Raw genomic sequence first — 22,748 nt, forward strand, 5'->3', positions numbered from 1 at the left:
GAATATAGAAATAAGTAGAGAGATAGAAAACGATGCACTCAAAGCTATATAATGGTTCGGCTTGATATGAGTCTACGTCTACTCTCCTAGACTAACAGCCTACTTGCTAGATTTCACTAGCAATCTTCTGAGTAGTTATAATAATATATACCGCTAATACTCAAACACTTACTCCCGAAACTAGTGCTTCTTATATCCAAGCAGATAGATCTTACTATCACACACCTAAGCACAAACTATAACACCGATACACTTCTCAAGAGATCACACTTTTTAGTGCGCTCAGTAAACAGTAAACATGTAAATCTTTCTCTGCTAATTGGGTTGCTCGTCACTCTTGATTATTCTTTAGCGACTTTTGATCTCCTTTTATACCTATCGGCTTCCAATTTTCCCATTGGACAATCACAAGAATCAATCTCCAAGTTATCCGTTGGATGATTATTGTGAAGATCAATTTAGCCGTTAAAACCAATCAATATGAGTTTCTGGAGATTTAGTTGCCCATACAATCAAATCTTCCAGTTTCCATAAATAGAGTAGTTTGAACTATGAAAAGAAATCTGTCTCTTGGATAATTGTCAATCAATCAAGATATCACACATAATTAGTATTTTCCGTGTAAATATTTCTCGAGATTGATACTCAATCAAAATATTTATTTAGGAATCCAAGCCATATAACTAGTTGCCACAAATGTTTAAATAAGACGTCATAGGATATTTTTATCTAGATTTCCAAAGCACGTGATAAATTGCTGTATAGGTAATTAGGCGCTCCGCTTATATCTGCAATTTCCGGATATATCTGGTATCCTAGTGATATTGTATTATGTCTCAACTAGTAACTCGAGTACATTAGTGATGTAGATTCTGTGATTCTGTTCACCATGGTACCTTCAAGTCTCTTCACATTCTTCTAGACTTGTTCACTCTTATAGGTTCATCTAGTCTTCACGAATCTTTTTATTACATACATCTGAGTTCCCTTAAAGTGGATATTACCTGAAATATAGACAACATTTGCATTTATCGAGCTCATAAGGTATCCATGGATTGTTTTGTCAACTTCAAAATATTATAGGAGGTTTTCTTAAAAATCTCCCCTTCTTATGGTGATAAAACTATCCATGCAAATATCATTGACAAGTTTTAGGACTTAATTGTACTTTTTGAAAGTTTTAAAACTCAGCTGCACTTTATTGACAAGTTTTAGGACTTGATTACACTTTTTGAAAGATTTAAGACTTTCAATACACTTATCCCTTTCTTATATAAAAATGGCATATAAAGCACATTGGTAAACTATATAATATATATCCAACCATGTCTTTTATATACTCAAGTATTGTCCCGTCCTACAATTAATATCAGCATATGCTAATATTCAAAGTCCTATATCAACATCTTGTATAAGTATCTATCCATCTTGTATCATATATCGGCACTTCAAATACATCATAATATCAGCATCCACATATCTGTAAATCTGCACCATATATCTGCATCATTTACATACATCCTCTATCATATACTCTATTGTATATCTGCACTTCAAACACATCATGATTTCAGTATCCATATATCTATATATCTAAACCATATCTGCATCATTTCTCCTCCCTTTTGTCAGCATCACACAAAATACTTGATATATCACAAAATATCAATTGATTCAACAAGTTAGCAAAGTTGAACATCAATACACAGTATTGCAACCCAATACATTCAAGTCCAAACATATTTAAACAAACCACTAAAATATCAAACGTCAAAAATATGTTCAAACAAAATATGCAGGCAGTATACTTTTTTCACTTAATGAGGAAGGTGTGTTGATAAAGAATGAGGAAAACATATTGGCTTTGAGAGAATCATAGCATTTCAAAGTATGGAGTTTGTGCTCGAGTCTTATCAAATAATTCTCAAAACCTTCCTTGAGGGTTGTCATGTCATCATTTTAAGATTTGACCTCCTCCTTCAATTCTTCTTGATTTGCTCTAACTTCCTTCATCAACTTTACTATCGGACTCCTCTTGAGTCATCAAATCCCTTCCCTTGCTCTCTTGACTTACTCTGAGTCTGAGCATATCCTTCCATCTTTTCTTATTCTTCCTCTCTTGACACATTAATTTTTGTTAATAGGTCCAATAAGGTTAAACTCGAGACTTGGGATTCCTGATCGTGACAAGGCCTATTTCTCTGCCAAAAGAGTCAATTAAGTGTCATTAGAGTCCCATTTGTATATAGAAATTAAAAGCATTCCATTCGATTTGTATTTAGACATCATTTTCTTAGTAAGTCAAAGGTTGACTTCTAAATTGACTTTTTTGTCAAACCTAAAAGTCAAATCTTGCTCAATATTTCATAATTTTTTTGAAAATCATGAAAACATAAATTTTATCCTTACATGCATAATTAGGCTTTTAATTTTCAATTTTTTATAAAAAAAAATGATTGAGAGTTGACTTTTTGGTCAACTCGAAGATTTTGATCCTTGTTTTAAAAATTCCAAAATTCATTGATTTGATTCCTTTTTTAGACATTTGATCTTGGGTAGACTAGTCAAAATGGGGTTATAAACCCATTTTTTAATCATATTTGATGGGTTGGGTTCTTATATAGGTTAATTATATTCAATAAATGAGTTAGAAATGGATTTAAATCCAACTCTATGTATCATAAATGAGTTTGAGTTCACAACTTGCTTAGACCAAACCCACATCTATGACTCTCTCTCCACTCTCTCTCGCCCTCACTCAATTTCGCATTTGCTCACTTTGTGTTTTCACCTTAGTTTGGGTATAAGTTATTCTAAACTAGGCTAAATATGGTAGTATTTTAGAAATATTGATCGGATCGGGTATGAGTCACTAGATTTGTATTGCATAAAAATGAATCAATTTGAGTCGAACCATTTTTTACCGAACCCGACTCACCCACTTGACAGTTCTAATTCAAGGACTATAATAATTCAAGATTTCAAGCCATTTCAAGATTTTGAGCTCAAACGAGTCGACCAACGTTCAAAAACAAGATTAGGACTATGGTTGACTTTTCACAATAAAGTCAAAGAGTACATTCTAATTCTCATTAGGCCAAATTAATCCAATTTCAACATCAATTTAGGCACAATTAGGATAATTTGAGGAAGTTGAGCATAAAACAACAAATCAGGAACAATAGGGTTGAGCCAGGTCAACCCAAGTCAACCAAAGAAGTCAGCTCAGCTCATGAGGTAATTTGAAGAGAAATAGGACAATTGGGAAGTCTTGAGTCAACCCAAGTCAACCTAAGAAGTCAGACCATTCAACCCACAAAACTACTTGGTCGATCCCCTCCCTTTGTATTTATAAAAATGACAGATTCTCTCAATTACCGAAAATTAAATTCCATGTCATCAATCCTTAAGGGCACCAATTTTATTCATTTATTTCCCCTCTAATCGAGACCTTCGGATGTGCCATGTTACATATCCTTAACCCAACTGACCTTCTTAGAGCCTATCATATCATTCCTTGCTCGTTAAGGAATGAAATAAACCATATGAGTAAAAAAACATTAAGGAATAAGATTAGAGATGAATTTGAAATTTCCCTCCAATTTTTCCCTCTTTCTTCCCTTGGCCGACCACACTCTCTCACAATTACACTCTCAAAAATTTTTGAAAAGAAAAAAAAGGCTCTCAAATAACTTTCTTTGTCTCAGTTTCATCTCTTGGCGTCTTCTTTGCTTTGCTGAATTCCGCTCTTGTCGGACCCATTCCAGCGCCAATGACCTTGGCTCTTCATGCAACCAGCCTCTCCGGTGAGTCCTCAAGTCGATCATGGTTGGCGCCTTCCCCTATCATTGTCGGAATCACCATAATTCAACTAATTTCCTCTATTGTTCACCGGTGATCCTAATCAAATGTAAGAGCTCTAGTTCTCATAGTAATTCCAAATGACTATCCTATGACTTAGTTTAGTCATTGTCCAAAATTGGAAATCTATGATAATCTTAAGTTAGGTGTTGGCACCTAAATTTTACCTGGTCATTTAGGGTTTAATTGCACAAAAATTAGGGATTAATTTTTAACCCCTAAATAAAAAAAATTTCATTAAATTACATGGCACATAGATATTAGGCGCATTTGCATTAATAGAATTTAGTGAAACATATTTTCCTTTTATTTTATTTCATTTTTTATTTAAAAAATCATTATAAAAATTGAAAACGAAAAAAGAAAAGAGAGAGAAGACAAAAGAGGGGTCTCCCTCTGGCACACTTACAAAAAAGAAAGAACAGGAGGAAAGGACACAGAAGAAAGTAGTCTGCATGTTTCCTTAAAGGAAAAGCTCACAAGAAGAGACAAAAGAGGGCAAAGCTCTCTTCTTTGGTCTCAGTCAATGCACGTCCAAAACAGGGGGAAGAAAAGGAGAGAACAGAGAGCAAAAAAAAAAGAAGAGAGAACAGAGAGTGGGAGGGGAGACCGAGAAGAGAAAGGGGAGGGGTCTAAGGGGAGAGCGCTTCGGCTCCTCTGTAAGAAGGTCGCCGGAAAATCTCTTCCCCCTCCCAGTGAGCCGGTCACCGTCGCCGAACGTCCGTTGCCCCGGACGTCGTGTTTCGTCTCGGTTGGTCACAAACAGAGAGAAGGCTTTGAAGAGGAATAGACAGAACTGGAGAGAGCATCGGAGAGAACTTGACGGCGAGATCAGAGACTGAGAGCCTCACCTACTCGCCAGAGCGCCGCCTGAGCCGCCGCCGAACCCCCCAGCCATCGCACTTCGCTTCGGTCATCTCCGAACCAGGTGGGTTTTACTCCTCCACGTCCCCTGTTTTCACCAATGTGCCGGGCACACCGAGCCTATTCGGTGGTCGGCCGGCCCCGTCGACCGAGGCAAACATTCGTTTGACACCCAGTGAGGATGGTATAGATGTTATATGTCGAAAATCAACCATGAACTTCGTCAAAATCAAGTCTATAACGTCATTTCTCGCCTGCACCATACCTGTTTGGTCAAATGCTCGAACCGAACTGTTTAAGCTTTATGATGTTGAACCCGATTGTGCATTTTTTTTGGCGTTTCGATGCAAGCTGAGTTGAACCTGTGTCCAGATAGGGTCATTTAGAGCTGCATATATCACCTTTGACCCAAAAATCACCCTAGATCTTGGTTTTGAGTCTCCATTTGTACTCGCCTACCACTTGTTCGACAAAATGCCTAAGTGGAAGTCCCGATGTTTTTTTTTAGAATCAACGCCTAGGACTTGGTTTTTGTGCTTCTGTATTCTCATGCCTATTAAGCCAATACTGACGTCATGATTTCTTTCTATTTTGTGGCATGAAAATCGCATTCCCGAGTCGGCCATGGTCGAACGAGTCGCCGGAGGTGCTACAACCCCCCGCCGGAGCGATGCCCGCGGTTGGAGACCACAACCGTTAGCCCGCTATCTCTATTTCATGTGTGTCCGTGCTTGTTTATTCAGTCTTAAGGTCTGTTGTTGGGGTGAAAATCAAGTTTTTACTCGTCAATGTCTTTTCCGCGGCTGGAGTTCGACGACGGTTCGGCAGCCACATTGGCCGGCGGCGAGGGTGTTGAATTGGTGGCGATCATCGGTGTCGCCGGCGTGGGCCGAGCCGTCGGACGGCGGTGGGGGCGCTCTCGGCGAAGTTCCAGTGAAAGGCCATCGAAGACGAGATGATGTTCTGGGCACGAAGAGGAAGAAGACCAGAAGAGTAAAAAGAAAAAATAGAATAAGAAAAAGAAACAAAAGAAAAAGAAAAAAAGAAAAGAGGGAAAACAAAAATAAAAAAAAAATAAAACGGGGGGATCCCGGGCGAGTCGTAATCCAGGTCGTAAATCTGGGTCGGATTGGGTCGGGGGACCCGGTCCGGAATCTATATTTTATCAATAAAAATATTCAAAAATTCAAAAAATATTAAAATAATAAAAAAAATTAAAAATTCCAAAAAAATCCGAAAATGTTTAAAAAAACCAAAAAATTATTAAAAAATCTGAAAAACATTAAAAATTCAGAAAATTCATTAAAAATTGAAAATTTTCAGAAAAATTCATAAAAATTCCAAAATATCCAAAAAATTAGGAAATATCCACAAATCAGTTTTTGGCTTAATTTCACTAGATCTTTTAGTATTTAATTTCATTCTAGACTTAGTTTAAAATTTGTAGAAATTGAGGAAACCTTTAAAAAAATTTCCCAAAAATTCGAATAAGCCATTAGGGCTTTACTTTAGGGTTTTTGATTGACTTTTCTTTCTAGAGACGATGCTGGGTCCCTGGTTGTTTATTTTCTTTATGATTATCTTGTTGCACACTTTTAATACATTGATTGTTATTTTCTATTTTTAGAACAGTTAGGTGGAATCTTAGCTTTTTCAATAGGCTGCTCGGTACGTTAGTTTTGCGAAAATTCAAGTTTAGATACCGAAAGGGCACTAGTTAGATCGCTAGCCATGGAACTCCCTATTGAAACATTTCCAGAAACTCGAGTCTTATTTTCTCTTCTTCTTTCGGTGGAGCTTCCTCTCGTTGTTCTTCTTGCAGCCAACTCCCTTTTATTCAAAATTATTCTTCCGCCTTTCGAAGCCGGAACGTAGGAGTCATGATGATCCGGATCTTACTCACAAAGCAATATAGTATTATAAGCATTCATTGTAGTGATGGTAGGGGGATGTTGGAAATCGGACACTTCCTCGGCCCAGCATGTTGAGACCAGAGCGTGACTAGAGAGCGAGTTCTAAAAAACTCCCATTTTCTCGTTGGGGTTCTTAAGAGCTTCCTGTTCATCCGCCACGTTGATTTTTCCTTCTTTTATGAAATCTTGGATTTTTTGCTTCAAAGTCTAGCTTGCATCCGTCACATGACCCGGTCCCCCCTCATTGGGACCTAACCAAATTCTGCCAATTCCTTCCAGCCTTACTCAAATAGGGGGTTGGGTGGAGTGCGGGGGAGCGATTAGTACATGCTGACGTCCGAAAGTGCTTCGCTTTCTATGGAGATAAGAACAAGTAGATCATAAGTTAGTATTGGATTTACCGGTAGAACAGATCGATGATCCTATCTTCTTGGATCCAATTCCAAAATTCCTAATGAACCCTGGTGAAATCAAGTTCCCGAATTTAGAATCTCTGGTTTTCGCACGTATCAAGATAACACTCCCACGTCTCGATCAGGGTTTATAGCCGACCCTTGATCATGACTGGTGGCGACTCCAATCAAATTATTAAATTAGACAATTCTCGTCACGTGAGGTATGAGCCTCGAGAGTGTCTCAGTCGTTGGATTAATGAACCATTTGGTTTGTCATTCATACGAACCAATCGTTGTTCATATCCATCAACAAATACCTTTTGGCCTAACCGATCGGGACAGGTAGGTCGCGACAACTTGGCGACTCCACTGGGGACTTGAGGACTTAGGCCTAATATAACTTGATTGTTTGTTAACTAACGTAGTCTTACGGCAGCGCATCGTGAAGGCTAAGGTAAGTCCGCTAACGTTGTGTTAAATGGTTTTATAGGTTGGGAGTTATAAGGGGTGGAGTAATTGTTGACGTGTTTGTTTTGCAGGTTGGTGTAAGGGTGTATGTGTATGTGAATGAAAATAGAAGTGTTGTTTCGATATAAACTGTTGTGCATGCTTTTACCTTCTTTAGCACTACACTTTGCACACACAATCTGCGATCTAAAACCCCGATCGCCTTAGGAAACCTGTAGGAGGTACCAAAAGTGTGGAAACTGTGCAGGGAAGGACCCATGGCTATCCCCTTTGGTCCCGCTCATCTTTGAATAGTGATAAAGAGGACTGTCCGATGCAAGTGCGGAGTGGGGAAAACTCTTTTGATCTATTTGGGATGGGGACCGTAAGCCTTTAGAATCTCACCTTTTAGTGAACCATACAAGTGCACATGCGTGTCTTTGTGATTTGAAAAAATGATCGTCACCCGCTATAAGTATGATTTCTCTCATTATTAGTTCACTTTGAATTGAAATTTTATTTTCGCAAAATCCGTGGAAATCAATTGAATGCCCAACATGATTTAGGCCCATAATAAGAAAGTTCTTACATGCAGTGTAGGCCAATATTTCTCAATTGACCCCATAGAACAATTGGTTTGTCGGAATTTTCGATTGTGGGTCTAAGATCAATTTTTGTCACTAGATTTTTCAAAGTCAACGTTGCAATTTGAGATGTCAAATTGAAATTATATTGGGCGTTTGAATCTTTCAAAATTGAAAATTTTTCAAAAGTAGGCTCACGTTTTAATGGGTGAAATTTTCAAAAATAAAGTCACAAATTTGTAGGAAAATTTCTCAAACTCAAACGATTGGAACTAATTTGGTTTGCAAAATCCAAATGGACGTTTGATTGATAAACCATGGAATGATCTTTCAATGGTGCTTTCTCTTATAAGTGAAACGGTCGCAAAACACTTAACCCTCGTAAGCAAGGATTCAGGGGCAAAGTATTTTTGTCTCGCTTTCATTATAAGAGACAGCCTCAATGAGAGATCAAATTTTTCATTCTCATACTGACATTGTCTTCCTTCTGCAGGTTATACGTGATGGTCGCTCCTTGAAATTCTCACGCTTGGGGACGCCAAGAAGTGGACTTAGAAGCTAGGACGAGATTCTCTTCTATGCAAGAGTTTTTTGTACTTCGTCATCGTCTTTATTCTTAGTAGGAATCATGTTTCGCGTTTTGGACTTTGATTGTGAACCCAATTGAATGTTTTTGTAAATCATGCAACTCAAATTCAAGGTCATAAGTAGTTTTTTGCTTTGGGTCCAATTGGAGATGCTGCAAGCTACCCATATGGATTGAATTTCAACGGAGACTTAGGAGAAACATTCTAGGATGGTAAAATGTCATCGTTCTAATAAGAACTTCTCATGCAGCAATTGACTTGTTTTGCATTTTCTTTCATGAAAACAGGCAAAATGAAAGGGCTGTTCAAGATTGGCATTCACTTTCCCTACAAAACAAAACTGTGGGCCCTTTGAACTCGAGGCGCATGCAGCGAGGCATGAGCGTCGAAGGAATTGCGTCATAGAGAGTACAAAGTGATTCTCGTTGTACTTGCCAGACGGATAACAGAAGAAAAGAATCATTACTCACAATGGGTTAGCAATGAAGTTGGCAGGTCTAGAAGACATAATTTCTTGAAGTTTCAATGTATACTGTCCATCTTCTCAAACTACATAAATAATCTCTTGGAACACACATTGGATTGGCGTTTGATTCATGCAAACATTTGCATGATGGAGTCTGTTCGCATCCTTGAGATTTTAAACTGGAATAGAGGCGGCTTCTGGATTCAAAGCAACTAAGGCTTTAGGCACGTTAGCCTCCTAGATTTCCATTTGACGCACTTGCATAAGTTGCTGAAGCGCTACCACGCGCTCTTCATCCGTAGTGGCTGGCTCTTCGATGGTGGGTTCACGATATGAACTTGGAATTTCTGGGGCTTGCCAAGATACTGTTGATTCATGGTGCAACTACAAGTGCCTATCAACATTGGTGCGATAGATCCAGGATCTACAGAAACTACACGAAGCATTTCACCTTGAATGTGATGCATTCCGAGGATGACTGAATTTGCTCGTCTAGGGAACAGCTTCTTGATTGCAAAGGAGAACTAAGTTTTCTAAAGAACATTGCTCTCGATGGTTCTGCAATCAAAGAACTTCTTAGTTCAATAGAGTCCTGAACAGAACTTGAGAAACTAAGTTTCATGTTGTGCAGATCGCTTGCGACACTTCTGATACGGTTGGGAATCTCATATCATTGATGCAACTTTTCCTTGGTCGCAGTTTGCTAACAGAGTTACCTATTGCTGTGGGTCACTTATCCCGGTCAAAATACAGTCCATTGGAGATATGTCGAGCCTCATTGATCTGTTCTAGGATAACACCATGATAACAACACTGCCAGAGTCTATAGGAATGTTTGAATGGCTTTGTACCTTAAGACTAAGTCCATATGCACAACTTTAGCAACTACCTGCTTCACTTGGGAAGTTGAAAAGTCTGGTTTACTTACCAGGAACTTCTGTCATAGAATGACCCCAAGAATTTAAGATGCTCACAAGCTTGGCATCATTGAAAATGAGAAGGACAGCTTCCAAATGTGGAAGACAATCTAGAACTGGCTGAACCTAATCAATCTGATGCCCTAAATCATATTGTTCTTTCAGAATCGTTTACAAATTGCTGTTTATTGAAGGAAATGGGTGCTCATGCTTGGGGATTTTTGGGAAGAATCTTCGACAATTTTGAAAGGACTGCCTCCTTGCAGGATTTGGATTTGGGTCGTAATGATTTTTCCAGCTTTCCATCCAATCCGGGGGGCCTTGTACTTCTAAAAAAAAAACTCGATTTATCTCATTGTATCTGCCTCCACTTATCGCGAGCTTGCTTGAGTCAAATATGGCGAACTGTAATGCGTTGGATCGCATGTACGACTTCACAAATGTGGATAGTTTAAATGGAGCTGGATTTTACTAATTGCAGCAATTTAGTTGATGTCCCTGGTCTCCATGAAGCCTCTAAGGCATTTTATTCCTGGGTGGTTGCAAGGCATGCATCCTAGCAATGAAGAGAAGAATTGAAAAGGTTGCTCCAAAGCATTTGGACAACTTGAATATTCCTGGGAGTGAGATTCCACGACGGTTTCATCATAAAGTTTCTCATTTTGTTGCTACAAAGAACCATGAGATTGGAGGAATAATTTTCATTGTTAAGGTCTCTCTAGACATTGTAAACCAAGGAAACTTTCCACTACTAGCAATCGTGGACATTAGAAGAAGGCTTCTCAGGCGTGAGGTCTGATACGCACCACAACATTGTACCTGATAGGGATCCTCGACACAAGTGAAGACCAGCTTTACTTCATTATGTTTTCAGAATTCGAGCCAATGGTTGGGAGCTTAAAAAAGGAGATTGCAAATTTGATTAATGGTAAGAGATCATCACGATCTCTCATGCTTGCCTTGAAGCAATATGGAAAAGGCTAGTCTCCCACTGACGAAAGATGGAAGGACTTGCAGCTCTTGGCATAGACGATGATACCCTAGTGTTCATAAAGAGCTCCATTTCAAGAATCCACTAAGCCTTTATGCTTCACCATTTTCGGAAAACGAGTCCGAGAAGGGATGACATCTGAACATTCCTAAATTTGAAATTTGACCTTAGGGTCACATTCATGAATTCACTTCTTTCTTCAATCGTCAACATGGATGAAGAAATGCTCTTAAATTTTGTGCTTCGGATAATCCCTGTTGTTCTCAAAGCAAAGTCCACAAAAATTTCTCATCTTGGAGAATCTCATATTAATTTGACAACCTTCTCAAAAGAAGAAATGTGCGAAGATTCCTCGGCACCAAGGCTACTTCCTGGGTTGGTGACATCTATAACTCATGGGAAGCTCTTTGACGGGTCCACATATATGGATGCGGACTATTCAAACGATATTGTCAAAAGACAAGAATAGGAATGAGCTATGATCCATTTGGAATTGCTGAGCATTAGTAGCTGCAATTTTTGCATCTTCAAATAGCTTCTCGGCATTTAATCCAGCGTGGAGATGATTATTGGTGGTTCGCGAAATGATCCTTCAGGGCGTGGATGTACATGAGCAAGAATCAGTCATCAAATGGTGCCCCTGAGTAAAAGGTTATAATCGTTCCGAGTTAAATTCGATTTATTTAAAGAATGACTTGTTCCTCCCCTTGTGCAGAATTTATGAGGACAAAAAGAGTTGATGTAAAAAAAATTCCCGGGAATCGACAAGATTGCATGAGGAGGACAACTTAGTCCAGAACTGCACCATCCCAAAAAGAAAAAGGTGTATATCGTTCCCAAATTAGTCCAACTGAAAATGGAAATGACTTGTGTCATCTCTCGTTTTGCAGATGAAATAATATGTTTGACCATGGCGACAACAACTTCTTCCAAGAAAGCATGATGAGGCAATACACATTGAAGGGAAGTGTATCTGATCATAGGGGCAACGCCTCCCGTCAACAAATCGTGACAAAACCATCCAATTTAGCACAAAAGGATGTATCGTTCCTAAATTAAGTTCAATCGAGAATGGAAATAACATGTTCAATTTCCTTTTTGCAGGATGATAAACAGGGCAGGTCATTGAAAGGGCAGTAACCCTCACCCATGATGCATGATAAAGCGGAGTCATTCGATTCAACACAAAAAGGGCGTATCGTTCCTAAATTAGTCCAATTCAATTTTGGGATCGAACTAACATGTCTCATCTCTCATAGACAAAGGCGCACATTGATCGCGGACGCGACACCTCCTACCAAGGAAACATACAATAGATGGGGCAAAGCATCCAAGGGACAATGTCATCAAATATCGAAACAATACCGAAAAGTCAAGGCGAAGAAAGCGGATGAAGGGAGTTGCCAAACATACAAGGAAGCAAATTCAAATGAAAGGAGTTGTCAAACACTCAAGAATACGAATTCAAATGAAGGGAAGCATCAAAGACCTGAAGGACAAATGCAAACGAGGGGTAATATTGTATTGTTCCCAATTTTTCAATCCTTAAAGGGTCTTTAACTAACACATCCTTTTTTATTCTTTATAGGGTTATCAGGTCGCCGTATTATAGGTAAGTATCCTTCTTCCTAAAATCAAAGGGAAGTCAAATTTTCATCGCATAAAAAATCTTTAATGTTTTTTAGAAACAACAAATGCTGAAGTAGGAATTAAAAGAGCAAAATTTGCGCAAAAGTTTGGAATGTCATTTTATCCAAAAATTGTCTTTATGCTTGACGAATCATTCATTTTGAATCAAAATTCCCCATGGAGATTGATCAATTCATAATAATCTCAACGAAATAAAAAGGAGATGTTAATCATGCCAAGTGAGAAATGCTTAGAATGAAGAAAGGCAAGCCATTCCCAAACACGTCCTGTAAACACTTTAAGAGTTGAGCGGAAAAGAAAACTCGTGTTGTTTAAGGACGAGGGATTCATTCGCGAGTAGTACATGGATCAAAGTGAAAAGAGGCATTTCTTTCGTCAATCTTACACACTACAGGTGATCATAGTTATGCCTATTTGAGCCTTTAAATGTGAAGAATTCACAAAAATACCCCTGTCAAGAACCACTCCATAATGGGACAAATTTGGAGATTTTGGTTGACGCTATTCGGTGAAAAAGGTGAGAAAGATTTCTTTGCTCTCATTTGCATCAATCTTTTTGTGGTAACTTCATGTGAATCCTTGTGGAAGCTCGAAGCATCCCAAATTGAAGAAGAGCATTCATTTCTCTACCTAAACACTCATACCTTTTATTTAGCCAAGTTGAGCCTAAACATTCATTTCTAAGCCCTAATGATAATTGTCTCCCCACGCTCGGGCAAGGTACATGATTTATCGAGGCAATTGGTGCTTATGTGACAACATGTAAAAAATCTCGAAAGTCCTAGGAACTCAAAAGGTTCGAATGCGCAAAAGTCAAATGAAAGCTAGGGGACATGAAAAAGCAATGTGCCTAATAAAAGCAAGGCCAATGCCCATAAAAAAAATATGTCAAAAGAAAAATGCTTGCATGAAGAGAAAATCATTGCAACTGCAAAAGTTATTAGAGAAAAGAGCAAAGCTCTTGCATTAAAATGATTAGCCAATGGACTTTCGAGACAAGTTGGATTTCAAAAGTCGAGTGCCTTTGAAAAGATTGGATGATACGGTAATGATGCCATGATAATCACCAACTCTTAAATCTCATTTGAGAATTTCTGAGCCTTTCGAGACTTTCACCGAACCAACATTACAATCCTTTCCCGAAGTCTCTTCTGATTGGGATGATTCAAGTGAAAATAAGGACTTTACAAAGAAGTTGTCGCTTGAAGAAGTGGAGGCAAAGTTGTCTTATCTTATCTTAAGGTTTCTTGACTTGTAAACCTGGCGAAAATGATGATCAATGATTATTTCATTTCTTAGCCATTGATGCTTATCCGTTGTTGAAACCATGACCAAGCCCGCATTATAGTCCTTACAAACGACCTCATGGATTGGTGAATGTGTACTTATTGCGAATGATTCTTGAAGCCTTCAACATTGGTAATGCAAGGTACATCAGAGATCAGACTATTTCCCACATCAATGGATGGGATCAAATAGCCTTCTTGAGAGTTGTGAGAAGCCCTTTCCGACTATGGAGCTCTTGTTTGGCATGTTTAACGAGTTCTTTTCACTAGTCAAGATCATTTTGACAAAAACTTTTCTCCTAAGGGAATTGGATGATTGATGATACTTCTCAAGCCCGTTGGCAATTTTGTGATATTGAATGATGCAAAATATTTTTCAAACAATCGAAACTAGCTTGAATTGCTCATGCAATCAATGCTTTCTCATTGATGATACCAGTTTGATATTGCCTCTCATGACATTATCTTGCCTGGTACGCATTCATTACCAGAACACTTGTTATAACACATTCCGTTAGATGTGCAGATGTCTCCTCAAAATTTCCTTAATATTTGACAGATATGGTGAGCATTAGCAGCCCAAAACTATTCTTACATGACAGGTCTCCCCACGTGAAACCTTCATTTCAAAAGGTTTCGGGTTTTTCCTTAAACTCCGATTTCAAAAGGTTTCAGGTCTTTCCTTAAACCCTGATTTCAAAAGGTTTCGAGTCTTCCCTTAAACCCAGATTTCAAAAGGTTCCGGGTCATCCCTTAAACTCCGATTTCAAAAGGTTCCGGGTCTTTCCTAAAACCCTGATTTCAAAAGGTTCCGGGTCTTTCTTAAACTCCGATTTCAAAAGGTTCTGGGTCTTTCCTGAAACCCTGATTTCAAAAGGTTCCGGGTCTTCCTTAAACCCCGATTTCAAAAGGTTTTGGGTCTTTCCTAAAATCCCGATTTCAAAAGGTTCCAAGGTTTTTCCTTAAACCCCGATTCAAAAGGTTCCGGGTCTTATCCTTAAACCATGTTTTCAAAAGGTTCATAGATCTTTCCTTAAACCCTGATTTCAAAAAGGGTCACGGGTCTATCCTTAAACCATGTTTTTTACAACATAAAGTTCTGAGTGAAAACCTTAGGTATTCCAAAAACCTTGAGTGTAAAACCCTAGATATTTCAAAATCTTGACTGTAATTTGTCGTTCATATGGTTTTAGTTCCTAGGCGAGATCTTTGATGTTTATAGGGTTTTAGTCCCTAGACGTTCCTTCAAGGTGTTATTCCTATTGCCGTTCATAGGGTTTTAGTCCCTAGGCGGGATCTATTGCCGTTCATAGGGTTTTAGTCCCTAAGCGAAGCCTTTGATGTTCATAGGATTTTAATCCCTAGGCGTACTTTCTGGGTTTTAGTCCCTTTGCCGTTCATAGGGTTTTAGTCCCTAGGAGGAGCCTTTGACGTTCATAGGGTTTTATTCCAAGGCGTACTTTCTGGATTTTAGTCCATTTACCGTTCATAGGGTTTTAGTCCCTAAGCAGAATCTTTGATGTTCATAGGGTTTTTTCCCTAGGCATCCTTCAAGATGTTACTCCTATTGCCGTTCATAAGGTTTTAATCCCTAAGCGGGAACTATTGCCCTTCATAGGGTTTTAATCCTTAAGTGGAGCATTTGACGTTTATAGAGTTTTAGTCCCTAGGCGGAATCTTCGACGTTTATAGAGTTTTAGTCCCTAGGCGTTCCTTCAATATGGTGTTCATATTGCCATTCATAGGGTTTTAGTCCCTAAGCGGAGTCTTTGGCGTTCATAGGGTTTTAGTCCCTAGGCGTGCTTTCAGGGTTTTATTCCCTCCACTTTAGCCGTTCATAGGATTTTAGTCCCTAGGCGGAGTATTTAATGTTCATAGGGTTTTAGTCCCTAAGCGTGCTTTCAGGGTTTTATTCCCTCCACTTTAGCCGTTCATAGGGTTTTAGTCTCTAGGCGAAGTTTTCGACGTTGATAAGGTTCTAGTCCCTAGGCGTCCATTTAGTTTTATTTTGTAAAAAAAAATTCAAAAATTATAAAAAATAAATAAATAAATAAATAAATCAAATCAAAATTTATAAATAAATAAATCATCTCTCACACCTTAGGCCACTACACCATCCCATATCCTTCTCGAGCAAAATATAGGTGCCTTTTTGTCTTCGAATGGAACTTCATTGAAATTCCCTTCGAAGAGGGGCAGCTGTTGACACCTAAATTTTGCCTAATCATTTATGGGTTAATTGCACAAAAACTAAGGATTAATTTTTAACCCCTAAATAAAAATATTTTCATTAAATTACATGGCACATAAATATTAGGTGCATTTGCATTAATAGAAGCTAGTGAAACATATTTTCCTTTTATTTTATTTCATTTTTTATTTAAAAAAAATCATTATAAAAATTAAAAAAGAAAAAAGAAATCAAAAAAGAAATAAAAAGGGGGGATCCAGGGAGGGTCGTAATCCGGGTCATAAATCCGAGTTGGATCAGGTCGGGGGACCCGGTCCGGAATCTTTATTTTATCAATAAAAATATTCAAAAATTCAAAAAAATATTAAAATAATAAAAAAAATTAAAAATTCCAAAAAAAATCCGAAAATGTTCAAAAAAACCCAAAAAAATATTAAAAATCTGAAAAACATTAAAAAAATTCAGAAAATTCATTAAAAATTGAAAATTTTCAGAAAAAATCAAAAAAAATCCAAAATATCCAGAAAATTAGGAAATATCCAGAAATTAGTTTTTGGCTTAATTTCACTAGATCTTAGTGTTTAATTTCATTCTAGACTTAGTTTAAAATTTGTAGAAATTGAGAAAACCTTTAAAAAAATTTCCCAAAAATTCGGACAAGCCATTAGGGCTTTACTTTAGAGTTTTTGATTGCCTTTTCTTTCTAGAGACGATGCTAGGTCCCTAGTGGTTTTTTTTCTTTATGATTATTTGGTTGCACACTTTTAATACATTGATTGTTATTTTCTATTTTTAGAACGGTTATGTGGAATCTTAGCTTTTTCAATAGGCTACCCGGTACGTTAGTTCTGCGGAAATTCAAGTTTAGGTACCGAAAGGGCACTAGTTAGATCGCTAGTGTAATCAAGTCCCCGAATTTAGAATCTCTAGTTTTCGCACGTATCGAGACAACACTCCCGCGTATTGATTAGGGTTTCTAGCCGACCCTTGATTATGGCTAGTGGCGACTCCAATCAAATGCATATATTAGACAATTCTCGTCGCGTGAGGTATGAGGCTCAGGAGTGCCTCGGTTGTTTGATTAATGAACCATTTGGTTTATCATGCATACGAACCAATCGTTGTTCATATCCATCAACAAATACATTTTGGCCTAACCGATCGGGACAGGTAGGTCGCGACATTAGGATATGATGGAATTCGGCAAAATGAGAATATAATTGCTTATAGACTTAGGGTCATTTGATAAAATCGATTGTGTTGACACCTATTTTTAATTTGCCCAAAATTAATTACACAAAATTTAGGAATTACTATTCTTTAATTCCTAAAACAAAAAAATATTTCTATTTAAATGCATTCCATATAGACATTAGGCATGTGTGCATTAATAGGGCCAATTAGAGCATATTTTCTTAAATTTTAAACAAAAATTTAAAAAAAAAAAAAAAAAAAAAAAACGAAATCGATTCGGGCCGGGTCGGGGCTGGGCCGACCCGGCCCTTTTCTTCCTTTTTCTTTTTTTCTTTTTCCTCCTGCGCGGGCCCAGCCCGTTTCCTTTTTTTCCTCCGCGCGGACTGGGCTTGGCCCGGCCCAACCCTTTCCTCTCTTCCTTCTCCCTCGCCGGTCGCTATCTCCTCCCCTGTTCTCCCCTGTGCGCAACCGAAGCGTGACGCACGGCGGCGCCGCTCCTCATCGTCATCATCCGGTCAGAGGAGGCCCAGGTGAGCACGCCACAGGGACTGGCCATTAAGGCCAGTCCCGTCTTCCCCGTTTCCCAGTGCTTTCTCTCCCTCTCTGCCCCGTCTCTCTGCACCCTCTCTGCACCGGCCCCCTTCTTCTGCTCTGCTCTGCACCGGCCTGCCATGGCCGCGAAAGTCGCGGGGCAGATAGGCCGGTGCAGGCCGTCGTCATTGCAGACGTAACGAAGCCGGGGGACGCCGTCGTTCGCCTATAAAATCGAGAGAGAGAGAGAAAGAGCCAGGGTCGGCCGTTTCAAAAAGACAGAGAGAAAGAGAGACTGAGCAAGACAGAGAGACCGAGAGCTCTTCCGGCGACCGCCGTACTCGCACCGCGCCTCAGCCATCCATCCCCGCCGCCAAGCCGACGGTGGCGACACAGTGAAAGAGAGAGAGCCCCCGGTCGGCGAAACACAGAGAGAGACTGAGAGAGACAAAAGAGAGAATAGAGGGAGAGAAAGGGAGCCGAGAACCAGCCGGAGCTAAAGAAGAACCAGCAACGATCGTCGACGCCGCCAGACTAGCCGGAAGCCGCCCAGACGCGCCGTCGACCGGTGAGCCCCCCTCGGCCGCGAAGCTCCCCTGTTTTCCCCTGATTTTTGGCTCGGTTTGGCCGGGACTCGCGCCGGCCGTTTTGCGCGAATCCCAGCCCTAGTCGCCGTCGGAGGTGAACCCAAGCCGCTGGAGTCGACCGGATCGCCGGAGGAGGTCGGAATCCCCCGTTTTTCCACGCGCCCGCCAGGCGTTCGACGAAATGCCTCAACCACGCTGGTTTTTGTTTCATCGCCGGCCGGCGAACGGTGGTCCGACGGCGGCTCAGGTGAGTGGCACAGCCCACAGGCGGTCCTAGTCGGGCGATTTGGGGGCGGTACTGGCCTGGGTCAGCCGGCGGACGGCCAATTTTGGCCTCTCCGGCGCCCCCCTCCCCGCGGGTCTGTTTGTTCGGGTCGGATTCGACCCGAATCAACAGATCCGACCCAGGTCAACGCCCGGGTCGGATCCGTTGACTCGGGTTGGTTCCGACCGACCCGGATTAACAGTTCCGACTCGGGTCAACGCCCGGGTCGGATCCGTTGACCCGGGTCGGTTCCGACCGACCCGGATTGACCGATCCGACCCGGGTCAACGCCCGGGTCGGATCCGTTGACCCGGGTCAGATCTGACCCGACCCGGTTAATATTATATTTTTATTTTATTTTATTTAAAAAAATTTTAAAAAAAATTTTTAAACAAAATTTAATTTTTTTTCTGTATTATTATTTTTTTTTTTCGAAAAAAAAAATTAAAAATTAAAAATTAATTTTTTTTAAAATTATGTTATATCTAAGTTTTTAATCTAATGTGATATTATTTTGTAAGTTTTTTGTCTTATTTAAATTAGACAAGCCTGAGGTTGCGCGGTAGTATTTTGCATGTTAGTTTTTATTACCGTTGTATTGTTATGTATGTTTTTAATACAATTGCATGAGTGTTGTGTTTTTGAATGTCATCTGACTTAGTTAAGGTTAGAACCTTAGGCTGCATGAATTGTTGTGTTCCTGACTGCTAATCGTTTCTGATTATGCACTCGCTTGATTACCTCACATGTTAGGAGAAAGGTCCTAAAATCAATCTAAATTGCCTGACAAATGTTTTCAGAAATGAACAGGGTAAAAAGGTACCGAAAGGGCATTAGTTATCCAACTAGTGTAACCAAGTCCCCGAATTCAGTTAATCTCTGGTTCGCAGGAATAGGGTGATTCTCCCATCACCCTATTTGGGTTTCTAATCGGCCCACCCCAAATCGATTAGTGGCGACTCCTCGATATAAATCACCTGCATGTTAAGAAATTTAAACCCTAAGTCACGATATGGTATGGGCTTGGGAGAGCCCGAGTTAAGTCCCAAACCTAGACTTAACACGTACCAGGCGAGCCCCCCTTTTTTGCATGTTGATAAAAAAGGGCTCGGGAGTTCGGTCGCGACAGACTGGCGACTCCGCTGGGGACTTGCATTTTTTTCAAAGTGGACTTAAGCCAAAAATTTATCCTATTCAAAATGATTTTTGTTTGGCAGCAAGGACTCCAGGTATGATCCTGACAGTAAGGTGTTATTTGTCTTGCAGGTTCGAATTGATTGTTTATATTTGTTGTGCATGCTTTAATGATTTAGCACTACACCGTTGCACACACAACCACGCTGCCGGACCTGGGCCGCGATAGGGCATCTTAGGATGGTGTTAAGAAAGATACGACCTCGAACGCGAGTCCGCCATGTAGAGGTTGCCTTTCTTTTCCCCGAAATTTAATTCTAAAAAATCGTAAAGAAGTATCTTTAGCCGCTATTCGCGTGACTATAAGATATTCCTTTCGATTTGGCCGAGGTTAAAAGGACTTGACACCAACGCGAGACTGCGACGGTCAGGCACCCTTTTAACTTCATGTTGCTGAGCCAGTCTAGATAGAAATCGAACCTCACTCCTCATGTGCATGTTGTTGCGATTGCCATGGTTCAAGGAAAGGTATATATTCTATCCCTTCTCATTTTTTTATATATACGGCCTACTTATTCAATTGATTTGTTACTGTTAGGCCACCCGTTGATTGCAGTCTATATACCAGGGATACGCTTATTGCGGAGCTTGTCCGTAAAAATAAGCGCCTCCGAGAGACCGTGATTTCCCCATCGTTTATAAAATGAGTATCCGGGAAGGGCCCCCTTTTGTTAAAAGCCTCTGTCTTTTATATTTCCTAGTAATTATGTTCAGATTTTGGTTATATCCTGTAAAAATGTTTATGGGTTGTACAAATGTTAATATAGCTCGGGCCGTTTTTTTATGCTTTAAATAAAATTTTTTGCCCCTTAATGACACCATCACGGCCTTCGGCCCAGTGGTATCCGGGGATGTAGCGTCACGGTCCGAGGCGACCGGGGTTCGAACCCCGGGGACGCCACCTGTAATGTTAATATTAATAAAAACCCTTTTTGCTTATTTTTTCTTTGCAAATAAGTAAATTATGCAATAATAATATGACTAAGTCATAGAATGATTCTTTATTGGGCATTATACTCATTCATATACGCGTTTTCACAGGTAGTTACAAAAAAATGGCCGAAGAAAATGCCCGCCTCAATAACATGGAAGATGAGATGAAAATGGTCATCAATGCGATCCAAAATCTCACAAAGTAGGTGGAATCCATTCATGGCAAGCTCACACCTACGCCTGTAGCAGTTGAGGTGGTGTTATCACCACCGTCTACTGGAAAAGACAAAGCCTCTGCCAGTGACAATAAAATGCCCCCACTAGAGGACGATCCGCTTCCCCTTGCTGTTAGGAAGCCTGAACTTGAAGCTGTACCAATGACGAGAACAGGACAAACGCCTTGCAAAGGTCGAAGAGATCTTTGAAACAGCTACAAGGCCCGAGAATCTTGTCCCACTTGACCTGTCTATATACAAACGGGTCAAAGTACCAGAAAAATTCAAGATGCCGGAATTCGAGAAGTATGACGGTACCTCATGCCCCAGACATCATTTGCACATGTATCATGTGCGGATGACCCAGTACGTTGACAACGAACCCCTCATGATTCAGACCTTTCAAGCAAGTTTGACGAGGCCAGCCTTGATATGGTATATGTCGAAAGATGTGGATACTTTTAAGTCTTGGGATGATGCCGCTGATGCATTCCTCAAGCATTATCAATTCAACCTCGACGTCACCTTTACTCGTGACGATCTGGAACGCACTGAAAAGAAGAAGAGTGAGTCCTTCAAAGAGTATGCCACCAGATGGAGAAACTTGGCCGCCCAGGTTACCCCACAACTCACTGATCATGAACAAGTGAAATTGTTCATAAAATCTCTTCCATATGAATACAGACACCGCCTGGTTGGTGCCACTGCTGAATTCCTTAATCGTCTTGTTCCTGTGGGTGAACGAATCGAAATGGGATTGCGTGAGGGGTGGTTTACAGACCTCACTTCCACAAGCAAGAAACTCGGCATGAAGAAGAAGAAAGAACCCCTGACAGATGCGGATGTTGCATACACCCAAACCGTTCATCCTTCCCCAATGATTCAGATGAGCAGTGGACAGCAACCGGCCTCAGGCCGCAAGCCGCCCCAAAGGCGAAATAACAAAAAGCAGTTCACGCCACTCCCTTTGCCTATGTCTCAGATCCTGCCTATTCTCCTGGAAAAGAGGTTGCTTGCTAAAGAGCCAAAGCGTGAAAATCCTGAGCGTTTCCCCAACTACGATCCCTCCAAGGCATGTGACTATCATTTGGGTGAAATGGGACATTCCGTCAATGACTGTGCTGTCTTAAAAAATAAGGTCCAGAAATTGCTGGATGCAAAGATGTTTTCATTCCGCAACGCACCACCCGATCAAGTAGGAGGCACGGATGTCGTCATTGAGTAAACTGTAGACTCAATTTTCCTCCTTTAGAATAGAGGCATATTTAATAGTTTGAATCCTCATATGTAGGAGCTTTTCTTGCTTTCTAAAGTCCCAGTTGTTTTCTAAGATTCCCAATTTCTGAATTTGGAATTATGCTTGGAATTTTAGTATTGCAATTTCCATTCCAACAAATGTAATTCGCCTGAACTATTCAAAAGAATTATAAATGTTTTGTTTTGAGGGCCTGAGGAAGTATTCCAAACCGGCCCGTTGATGATATCCAGCCATGTAAAGGAAAGTGTTCTGAGGCCCGGGCTTCCTCATGCTTCCTCGTTTCTAAGCTTTTGAAAATAAAACAAACGTTTTATCATTTTTTCAAAAGGGCCAAAAAAAAAAAAAAAGAACGGTGGTGGAAAACCGTGCATGCTCTTAGCCCTGTTTGTTTTTCTAACTCGCTCACTTCGTGTCTCAGA

The 22,748-nt window shown here is 40.1% G+C and overlaps 1 pseudogene; it reads left to right on the top strand.

Moving 5' to 3' along the window:
- The first annotated feature begins 10,231 nt into the window (after window positions 1-10,231).
- Window positions 10,232-11,018, top strand: LOC115674158 (uncharacterized; annotated as a pseudogene).
- The last annotated feature ends 11,730 nt before the right edge of the window (window positions 11,019-22,748 follow it).

Source organism: Syzygium oleosum, unplaced genomic scaffold (assembly GCF_021117445.2).
Source record: "Syzygium oleosum isolate NSW1041296 unplaced genomic scaffold, Sole_v2.1 Sole_v2.12, whole genome shotgun sequence".
Lineage (NCBI taxonomy): Eukaryota > Viridiplantae > Streptophyta > Magnoliopsida > Myrtales > Myrtaceae > Syzygium > Syzygium oleosum.